At 41.1% G+C, this 12,189-nt stretch overlaps 1 protein-coding gene across 1 annotated transcript in view; it reads left to right on the top strand.

Annotated features, from left to right (window-relative positions):
• Positions 1-12,189, top strand: part of LOC127600853 (F-actin-uncapping protein LRRC16A-like) — a 692,893-nt gene that overhangs the window by 169,103 nt on the left and 511,601 nt on the right. The gene's annotated exons all lie outside the window — the stretch shown is intronic.

Here is a 12,189-nt window from a genome sequence, read left to right as displayed (position 1 = left end):
TAGTTTGATCATTAAGCTTTATTCCAATTAGAATGCACGCCTCCATTTAAACCAGGTTTCCAGTGTGCCGGCGGCATATAGTGATAGGCAGAACAATTAAATGCAACAATTCCAATAGATGGCAACAGGTACAAAGTACAATCAACCAGTTTATCCACCTGTTGCTGGCTTTCATGCAACAGAATGTGTTCTGTGTTCCTACATCAGCTTTTTGTCCAACTAAAGAGGCCAGATTTCACACTGAATATGTACGTACCTTTGTGACTAAATTGAGACATGATCATGATTTTCATTTTTCTAAACATTAGATGCCCACGTCACACGTATTGGACATATTTATTTTTGTTTACCTAATGTTGTGCCATAAATGTCACATTCTGCTTTCTAAAGTACGTGACACAAAACATTCAAATTAAAGTTTTCTTTTCTCTCTTTCTCTCTCTCTCTGTTTCCACCTACCAAATCAATCTTTAGAAAATGTCATTTTGGCTTTGAAATAGCTCACTGACTTACGTCCAAGTACCACATGCAAACTTCAATTCCAACTTTCTTCTGAGGAACAACGTTGGCCCTGACAGCATGTAACAGTCTGACCTTCTGTACTTTCCAAATATCAAAAGACTCATTTCAACACCCATTCATTCAATTTCACACATTAATATCACACATTCTCTAGTACAATAGGCCAACATACAAACACACGCAGATGGCAAGCGCTGGGACCAGTCCAGTGTGTGTCTTGTGTGTGTGTGTGTGTGTGTGTCAATGTGTTCGTTATGTGTGTGCGTGTGTGCATGTGTGACTTTGGCTGTGGGAGGTTGACAGGCAGAGTCTGATTGTATGTCAAGTCCACTTTTTTCCTACACCAGCCTGTGCTTGGCTTCCAAGTCAAGCGTGCATAAGAAAAAGTAAAGGTTGTGAGCTGTGTGCGTGTGTGTGTGTGTGTGTGTGTGTGTGTGTGTGTGTGTGTGTGGTAAAGAGGGCAACAAATGCAAACGAACTTGAATACGCGTCAAACATCTGCATGCAGAGGATGTCAAACATACAGAAACAGGCTTTACTTGGTAGCCCGGTAATGGCGTCTCAGTGAGAAGCTTCTTGAAGGCATGACAGTGAATAATAGCCAACCGCCTGCTTCCATTCTCCGTCCAGGCCTCTCTGGTTTGATGAGACTGTGTTAGCTACAACCTAGCTCTGCCTCAGACTTCAAAAACCTACATATTGCACTGGAAATTGTTGAGGGCTGCACGTCAAGCAGATAAATTAATTTCTGATCATACATCTCCTTCAATTTATTTATAGTTCAGCCGGGCGAAGCAAGCGGTGGAAAGAAAAGGAGCTGGAATGTGGGACGGACTGCAGAGAAGGTGTGAAATAGGAAGAGCATGATGGATGAACAAATGAAGAGACATTTTACTCATGACAGCCTTCTCCTTTCCAGTTCTAGATTTGTCTCTGATGCATCCTCAAAAATCAAATTTCTAACAGTAAACGTCACCTCACTTAAACAACCTATTTAACCCTATTTTATATTTTGACTTGTAAGTTTTGAATATGAAATAATCTACTGATGGTGCTTGTTAAAGTTGTCGTTTTTGTTATTGCTATATAGTAGTCTTTATAATAGTAAATACATTAGATGCATCGTATGTAAAAAGCAAGCGTTTATTTTCCCAGGCTGGTGTTGATGTGCTGCAAATTACGTACTGTATTTGCATGTAAAGCATGTATGTTATAAACTATTCTGCAATCTTTCCAAGATAAAATCACTGTACTACAATATACCGATTTTTAGATTCATGTTAGACTGTCTGCAATAGATATGCACTTAGGTGTGTATACAATACTAAAAAAAACACACAAACAAAATATATAATGTAATGTGGGAATAGCAATATAGGTTCTGTGGAGGTGATGTTCATGCCGGCGTATACACTGAGTGAAAGCGGGTTGTGCTACATGAAGGCCCATTTTGTGGATTTTCACACTAAAACATGTAAATAACAGCAGGCAGTCACACTCTAGCAAAATTAAGTGAAGAGATTCTAGCAGTTTCGCACATTGTAATCAACACTTGTTGTGTCTGAACCATGTCCATCTATTTTGTATTTCCCTACTGTGGAGAAAGGTTGTCTGTCCAAGTCGCTTGTCCTCTGGTGAAAAGTTGTAAAGAAGCTGATATTTTGGTCCAGTCTTTGTGATCAGATTTTCAATTGGATTTCCATCACTGCACAATAGTCGTTAGCCATTCATGATTATTTTTAGAAGTGTGTTTTGGGTCATTTGGCTCGATTTGAATACTTCTGACCTTAGACAAAGCTTTCTGGATATATATCCCTATAGGGCGGCCTTTGATTAAAAACAACAACAACAAAAACTCACCAGTGATGAAATTGGACATTGTGATTTTCTATCAATGTTGTGTAAGTATTAATATGAAAATATGAAGACGAGCAGATATTTCCATTCAATTCCATTATTATCTGAATCGGGAAGGAAAGCGTTCAATCAAACTACCGTGATTGTTTTTGGAATTTGGTAGGAAACTGGAGTACCCACACAGGAGTGCTGACTCCACGAGTGAAAATGCACTCTGTTCTGTCGGACCCTGCACTGCTTGAGAGGAAGAAGAAGGAGCCACTCTCCTTTTCGCAGCATCTTTGTTCACTCGCCTGGTTCCAGTCAATTCGCAATTCTCAATGCCCTAACTGGGAACTGTTTGCATTTTCCGAAGACAAAAAAAAATGCACGTCTCTTTTCAAGTTTGGAAGTAACTGAGCATGTTCAAAGGTGGACATAGAACAGAGTTATGCATGTCTTTATCATCAAGAGCATCAGTTGCCACATGCCTATCAAATAGTACGTTCGGTTTGTATATTGGCAGGAAAGAGATTTGCAGTTGCACTCACAGACAGAGAATGGAACACATGAAGAGCTTGTAGGGCTGACAGCAACTAGAAGAGACAGTGACACATCTGTGCATTAAGGCTGCAAACTCTCACTTTCGCACATGCGCTGGCACCGTGACCTTTTCAGCATGGAATGTTCTCACCGCAGTGCAGGTGACAGCACGTGTCAGCTGACATGCCAGAGAAGCAGTACACTACAGTATATCGGTTTAATGAATCCATTAATGAGTACTGTACTAAGGCATACTACAGGCTTGACAGCTACTGAAAGGAATGCATGTTGGGGAAAGAAAAGTAACATGACTTTTATTCCTCTTCACCGCTACCATATTCAAATAAAAGCAGTGAAAGAAATTGAAGCAAAGGGAAAAGAGACGAGAGAGCAAAGGCGGAAGCAAGGTTATACATTTAACCACACGTCTCGTCACTTATACTGTCTTAGCAGAAAAAGCTTCTGTTGCCGTCGATTCCAATAAGTGCATGCATGGAACTTGCCTTTTAGAGGTAATGCAATGGCATTACAGGTAATGCACAGCCGGAAAGCTGAGACGTTATGGAAAACATGCGAAGTGATTTTTCGCCGTCAATGCTGTGCCCAATTGGTCAAAGGCCAAATTGCTTATGCGAGAAATACAATTGCACTGTTTTCAGCATAAGCAATGTGAACTAACAAAGTATAGGAACTAGAAAAAAATAGCACATCACTAGTATACTTAGTACTGTATACAGCATCCATATACTGTAGAACAGTGATTCATAAATTAAATCCAACCCCAGGGCTTGGTGAGTCAGTTGCAGGGGTTTGGAAGACATATAAGACATACCGTATTTTCAGGACTATAAGGCGCCATTAAAAGTCTTAAATTTTCTCCAAAATGGACAGGACGCCTTATGGTGCGGAGCGTCCTTTATATGCGCTGAGTTCCAAAATCTGACTGACAGCCGACACGCTGTTTATATAGAGAAAAGGCGGAAGTGACTGTGGCCAGGCATGCGGGAAAGAAGTCGGCCAATCAGGGAAGGGTGGGCGTGTATATATACATATATGGAGAGGGAGAGAGAGAGAGAGAGAGGGAGAGAAAGGACAGGCAAGCTAGTCCGCCAATGGTGAAGGGTGGGCATGTAAGTGGACGCGAAAGGGACGCCTCAAGCCAGTACCAACACTTGTATAGAGTGTGGCAATGTGCATTGTTGCAAAACAACTCCGGTTTTGGTTTCTAAGAACCCCTGAAAATAAATTCGACAAAAAGACACGCCTACGAAGCTCATTTCAAACTTAAAGCCACCGGTTATGCTTTTGGCATGCGTGCCCATCTCACAGCAGCGGTGAAAAAACAAGTCAAGCAAATGAACTCTGAGCTTGCCGTTATTCCCGGAGGCTTGACTAAAGAACTCCAACCGCTGGACATTGGCATCAACCGGGCGTTCAAAGTAAAGTTGCGAACGGCATGGGAACAATGGATGATCGGTGGCAAACACAACTTTACAAAGAGTGAGAGGCAGCGCTTGGCGAGTTACGCCACAATACGCAACAACGAGAGGGAACGCTGAGTTTTTGATGGATTACGGTACTTGCACAATTGTTCAATTCTTTCTACACACACACACGCTGCCACCATGTTTCGCTCTGTTCTTTACTTTCAAATGTGGGAAAGCTTCACACGAGAGAAATGTTGACTTTGCTGTTGCTACTCCTTCTTTCCGCTCGGCAATGCGTAGCTACTCACACTAGCATGTGATGCATTCAATGACAACTGAGATGTGCAGTCCTCTGCTTCTGATACAGAGGATGGGGACTTGATGGATTTCTGGGTGATGATTGGTCGAAAAACGTGAGAACATTGTACGATGGCTAAATAAAATACACCCGAACTCAGTTCTGCTTTCGTTGCCTTTTTAAAAACGTGTTTTTAGCTTATCTGTATGTCTTGGCATGCTACCGTATGCTTCAAGCTAACGTGTTAGAGTGCGCGCATGCATGCCGTATGTTTTACCACTGTAAAACTGCGGCCATTCGTACGGTGCGTCCTGTGTATGTGTAAAATACAGAAATGTCACCCATTAATGAGACTGCGGCCATTAGTACGGTGCGTCGAATCGTCGTGAAAATACGGTATATACCACACAAATAAATTGGCCACCTGAGGGCAGTATCATAGACATATGAACATACTGCATCACTTCTCAATGAGCTGTAGTCATACTGTTTTTTTGTGTAGAGGATAAAGAATATACACATGTGACTGTTGTTAAATTATGTGCTTGAATGTGTTACTCCACCATCCATGTTTGAATATTTGTTGCTTCAAGGTTAATAGCACAGTGACATCAATCCTATTTGTAACAATGTAGCATTTTGCAGATTTGATTTATTTGGTTTGACAGTAATCCCCTTTTTCGGAAAAAAATGGTCAATCGCTACCAAACTAATGTGGAGCTGAGTTTACAGTCAGCATATAGCACTTGTATCAAAAAAAAATCGTCCAACAGACAGCTCATATTAAAAACACTAAAATCGGGTCACTCATTTTTCAAGGCACTAGTGTGATATGCTCCATCTTTAGGAATCTCTGCATATCAAATAAGAGCTCCAGCAACTCAGCTTTACAGAACCAATGATGATCTTTTTTCCCCTACAATTTAAACGCAACACAAATATTGGGTCTCAAAGGTGACACTTAGGTTTGGCTTTTTGGGATACATTTTTAAGGAAGAAGCAGCCTCAACAGAAGTGCTGATAGATGAAAGTGATCAGAGAAGAAGAAGAAGGTCCCAGAAGTAAACTGTAATGTTCAATTTCATAAGAAGTAGTTTAAGCCATAATTGTTTTTGTTTTGGTATTTAATGACCTAAATTGTGCAAGTGGTCATAATGCTGTGGCCAGTTAGTGTACATGAACTGAGCACTTCCTCAATTGTGTGGCAGAATGAACATGTGACAAAGAACAAAAAGGTGTGGGGCAAGCAATAGGAGTTTATTACTAAGTGTCAGCAAGTGTTTGAGGGACTGCAAAGCAAATGAGAACAGGAAGTTTAATATTAGTAATCAAAATTTGGATAGGACAGAAAGACGGATGCAAGAAGACAGCATATCAAGAAATGATGAAAATTATGTATGTTACACGCGTAACTTGAACATTGTAACGTCCCATCCTCTTCATCATTACACCTTTTGCTCTTAGGGCCCTATTTTCATCGACAACATACCCATGCGCACACTCAGACTGTGCTCTGCGCTAGACTTGTGCCAAACACGAAAATATCATCTTCCTCTGCTCTCCCTTTTTCTTCCACTTGAGCTCCCCCATCTATCCTCATAATTCGCTAATCCCATCATTCAATCTCCACTCCTACATCATATCTTCCATGAGATTGAAAGGAAAAGAGAGGACAAATCGTCAAAGTTACCAGAAATCATCGTCGCCTCTTCAATCATGTGGCCCTCCTACGATCTGTCCCACTCCCATCTAATTCAGGAGGGATTTGAAAAAAAAAGAGCTAGTAGATCATGGATTTTATTGATATGATTCCCTGTCTTTAATCTCACTGATGTTAAAGGGATTATCTTTGGAAAGCAGTGTGTTCTCTACCACAATCTCATTTAGCATGCACGATGCTATCCGCAACGATTTGATTGATATAGGAGGTGACACCCATGGACTGGCTAACCAGATGTTTAAACAAACACAGGATATTTGCATACACACTCCAGGTCTTGAGAAAACGATGCAGCTGCAGAGAAGGGAAAGAAAATTGGAGACAGTGATGATACCGGACACATTTGAAAAAACAAGTCTATTAAGAACTATCATATAAAAGCTAATTTATAACGACAGTAATGTGAATTTTAGTTCTGTGGCATCTATTGAAAACACAAGATGGGTTTTTTTTGGGGGTGGGGAGGGGTTTCTTTGGAAATGGATGGATGGATATACATACATAAATGGGTTTTGCATAAAACCACTAAGAACGACACTCCTTGGTGTAGGTCACTCGAAAATTCAAGCCCATACAAGTACAGTAAGCAACTGAAAGGAAAAAGTGAAAAGCGACACCCATAATAAACACATATATTATTAATAAGAACATCATTATGGCTGCTTAACAATGCAGCGCCCATAAAGGGACGCGAGTCATTAGTGCCGAGTGCTGACTCGAATGAAAAGGATGAAGTAGACTGTTAATCACCTGACAGTATGACTCTCTCAGACATAATTGATACGCTAACGGCTGTCAGTCAATCAGAGAATTGACATTTGAGAGATTATTATTCTAGTTGACTTAGTAAAGCCACAAAAAAAAATATTTAAAAATCACACAAGACCCAAATAAACGTGCAGTAAATTGTAAGAGGAAATTTTAGAACACAACTTGCGTTGTGAGGCATGAAGACAACGGAATAGCGCGGAGCAGTTGTTCTGCATAAAGCAAAATGATGGCCGTGAAAGTAAATAAAAAACAAAAAAAACTAAACTGAATATAGCACCTTAATCACTTTTTAACAGAGCCCCCCACCACACCACACCCTTTTTCTCTTTTTGTATGTATGCCTTCCAAGACATTTTTCGTCGCGATAATCCGCAGAGCGTCGCTTTAATCACATCTTCGTGGGTCTTCACTTTTTAATTAAGGTCCGTGTTTCAGCTCATTTCACTGCACATATTTAGAGAGCCGGTGGGACGCCGAGGCATTCATTAGACAGATAGTCTGACAGAACAGCATCAGGCTGCTCCTGAGCACGGATCTTAAAGACACTGATTGGGTTTTGAACCAAGGGCACATGAAGGCGCACACACACACACACACACACACACACACACACACACACTCACACACACTCACACACACACACAATTATAGACAGACAAAAGGATCTCTGTAAAGAACTGTACATGATATATTTAGCCAATGGGTGCATCATTTTATTTTGCATCACGCTGCACACTCAAAATTAAAGCATACCCACACGAATAGCACAACGAGCACATATGCAGTATATACGGTACAGTAGGTGCCTAAGATCAAACTTGATCTTGGACTTATTAGCCCCTTGAATCCCAACCAAAATTTCATATAGCGTCTTGCACAACCAGCTCTGCACATTGCTCCATCAGCGATCAACTCTTCCATTAACTTCACAGCAAGCTCTTTTCCATCTCCGCCGACTGCTCTTGTTTGCCATCCTAAGCTCTGCCTTCAATCATGTTTGCCCACGCCTTTACAGCACATTGCCCATTTAATTGGATTGAGAACCCCATTTTGAATATGTAAGAGCAGGCGCTGCATAGTAATCACTTGTATTCAAATGAGGGACAATGTTGTTAATTGACATTTCTGGGTGAGTTGAAAGGACATGAAGTCCTCTTTTTAATGGTGGGCCAGCGGTAATGGTGGCTTTGTAAAAGGTTTGCTTTCAAATGAAAAATGTGTAATCATAATTCGCCAATAAATTAGGTTATCTGGAGTCGCTCTCACACTAGGAGAGACACTATTCTCCTTATCACAAGTCAACCATCATTTTTTACAGCATGCTGAAATCCTAAAAGTAAAATGATCACATCTTGTGACTTTGTGGACAAAAAAAGAGAACAGGAAAACCAAACATGAAGGATATGCTGACCTTCGACAGAAATTCTACATCACAACAGCAGTACTAGAATAACACTAAATAGGTTGCATACCTGCGCCCAGGTTAAACAAATAGCCTATACAAAGGCAATTTGTCCGTCTGTATTGTAGCAGGTCACTTCTTGCTTCAAAGAGGACCATGTAAGATGACGAGACCGTACCATTTGTATCAGAGACTGGTGTGAAAGTTTCAATTGCTTGAGAAACTTTGTGGCATGTCACTAACAATGGTCACACTTTAGAGTGTACCGGTACTCGGACGGAGGTAATGAGGAAGAAGATCATAAAGTGTGAATCAAATCCTGCTTTAACAAGATCATAAAGTGTGAATCAAATCCTGCTTTAACAGTCTGGTATAGTATGTAGATGTTTCCAACGATAACTGTTAAGTACGTTCTCAATGTTCTCAACACCAAGGAAGGAGAAGAAAATAACAGGCATTTTGAAAAAGCAGCGTAAGGCTTTAACACTGGACATCCAGCCCTCTCGCAGTACCCAATGTGGGTTTAGATTGTTGCCAAATGGCTTGAGGTCAGTTATTGAGCATCTTGGTAAGACTAACAGTGGCCGCATGTTCATGCTGATTGGGTGCTAGGCGAAACAATGAAAGAGGCCCATCACAGTAATCACTGGTAGGAAAAGTCAACCACTAAAATAGAAAAGATCTCTTCAATAAGTGTTTAAAACATCCATCCATCTATCCATGAACTGATCCGCTTATCCTCACAAGGGTTGTGGGCGTGCTGGAGCCTATTCCAGCTGTTTACAGGCAGTAGGCAGGGGAAATCCTGTATTGGTTGCCAGCCAGGGCACAAGTGTATCTAACAATATACACTTAAGTTTGCCATCGACGTTTACAGCTTCAAGTTGACCAATTGCAAATCATGTGGTTTTTTTGGGGTTGATGCTGTGATTTTCAAAATGTCCGGCCAACAAACCGTAAGTTCAGGTCGGCGAAAATAAAAAATAAGCTTGCGTTACGAGCTTCGGATATTTGGATCGCAGTTGGTCTTCAAAGACTCATGCCATCGGGACCACACGACTGGGCAGGGAACAAAGGCAAGTCGGGCGTTAAATGAAAGCTCCATTTTTTTGTCCCCAAAAAGTTATGTCCAATAATCCACAAACAACAACTGTGTGTTAACAAGACGTTTATCCACCATTCAACCTAGAAGTAGCTGCAGCACTTATATCTTCACCTGGTACATTGAGTTCAAACATTTTTAATTGATGATGACCAAAGCGTCACTCTGTTATGTGACCAGATGTATTGAGCGCCTGCACTGTGAGGTCACACCAGTCGCTTACTACAACAATTAGACGTACACTTTGGTGTGTTGCTCATTCTGTACGCCTGACTTTGGTGTGCACATTGTCTTCTTGTCGGCGAAGAATTCATTAAAGGAATTGGGAGACCAGAGAAAAAAAATAATGGGTGATTTAAAGGGAAGCTGCACAGGGCTCAAATAAAACAAGAATACAGACCAGCATGAAGCAGTTCCTTACAACAAAGTGAGACAGTTCAAAACAGTGCCAAGGTCTCTACAGACCTCATTGCCTACGCGGGCACACACACACACATGCACACACACAAAACAGTGCACGCATGCACACAAACTCTCAAAGCCATAACAGGAATGACAAAGACCTTTGAACCCCCTGTGTACGATTGTGCCGTATTGCAAACTCCTGTCAAACTGTGCATGTGTCTATAGTGGGTGCGGTAGTGTGTATAATGGTGGCCTTCCACCTCATCGGCAAATGCCAGCAAGAACCAGAGTGTCAACTATATGTGCAAATGCCAGTCATGATAAAAGAGAAGGCCAATTACCACCATGGGGCTTTGGAGACAGACCACTTTGTGCCTTTTGAGAGTGGGCACACAATTAAAGGCAGGAACTGAGCTTTGGGAAAAATCTTCTATCACACTCAAATGGACGCAAAACGCTTGAACGGGAAATCTGTTTTGTTGATGAAAACGACAGTTTGCCAAAACCTGTTGTCATGAATGTCTTGGGATAAATCGAGATTCTTCTTCTATAATCCGAAGCTTTCATGTCTGGACACAGACACGAACGAGGATTGTTTGAGCCTTAAATGTACAGTATGTCAAACATCTACAATGCTTTAATCTTAAATATAGATGAGCTGGCCGTGGTCCTAATTAAATCAAATTCGAAGAAGTGAAAAAAAAGTGCTTTAATTGGCAAATATTGCCAAAGAACAAATGTAGCCAGTGGGAAACCTGATTGTATCTTCAAAGTTGGACTGTGTTTTTATGTGTCTGACCTGACTTTGACAGGTCACCTGTCGAGAAAGTATCCTTTCTCTGTACAGACCAAGTAGTACACTGTACATTACTATACGTATGTGGACTCCCTCCAGGCCATCCTGCAATATTTAAACATGACGAGCAAGTCCTTCTCACGTGAAACTAAATATTGTGACACACATAGAGCATATACTGTAACGATGGGGTTATTTGCATTCTATTTATTTGACAATGCATTAAAAAAAGTTTTTTTGACAGACTATTTGAAGGAAGCAAACATTTAGAACCTAAATGAACTCCAAGTTCAGTATTAGGTGTAGGCTTGTGTGCGTCGGTGGAGACATATTACGAACATACTATTTATGAGGTCATCTGAAATGTTGTTTTTGAGTGAAGCGATATGATTTTCTGTTGTTTTTGAAAGTTGTTTCGAACATAGCTCGTTCTGATGTTGTCATCATCTGTCAAACAAAAGAATGTTTCGGCTTGTATGAGGTTATTGCGCCACGGTGACACACGATAATGAATGAAGTGAATTTCCCTTGTGAATTAATAAAGTGTCCATCTACCCATCCAGCCATCCACTCGTCCGTAGATATGTGGTGGAGGTCTTCTTTTTCACTTTTGCTGTAATTCCACCACTATTAAGCAGTTAGGATTGAAGTAACGTGTTACATTTATTAACTTAAAACACAGTATTTTGCTTTTATGACAGTGCAGTTGTTTTTGAATGAAATGCTACTGACTTCACCTCTCATGGGTCCAACTATTGAAAGAAAACAACTCTGCATTTGCAAATCATTTCAGTACTTCATGAAGTTAACATTCTCATAGTACCTAGACCTGGAGTTTTCCACAAGAATATACAGATTGATGTCATCATCTGAACCATGTATATGTTCCATAAATTTGTGTTAAGCTGTATAAATGTATCAATTTGTGTAAGCACGCACATAAACACCTGGTACATATGTAAAATGGTATTGGGATCGCAAGTGTAATAAGTTGTGCCCACATCATCACCACATCGACTATTTGGCTGAACAGACGGAAACACGCACGCGTGCACACACACACACACACACACACACACACACACACACACATACACATTAACACACACACAGACACACACACACACACACACACACACACACACACACACACACACACAGACACACAGGATCCCCTGGAGCAAGGTACATATAGGCGACATGTTGGCACTGATTAGGGCAGACAGTTCACCCCCTCCAAACAGACAGGGCCAGACAGAATGGCGTGGTGCCAGCAATGGCTACGAGCATGCTGCGTGATTGTGAGTTTGTATGTGCTTGTGTCAACAGTGGCCCCCTCCAAGAGTCCTACTGGGAGTCAGGATTGA

The sequence above is a fragment of the Hippocampus zosterae genome, chromosome 5 (genome assembly GCF_025434085.1).
Source record: "Hippocampus zosterae strain Florida chromosome 5, ASM2543408v3, whole genome shotgun sequence".
Taxonomy (NCBI): domain Eukaryota; kingdom Metazoa; phylum Chordata; class Actinopteri; order Syngnathiformes; family Syngnathidae; genus Hippocampus; species Hippocampus zosterae.
Note: the sequence above shows the minus strand (reverse complement) of the source record. Positions and strands in the feature narration are given on the sequence as shown.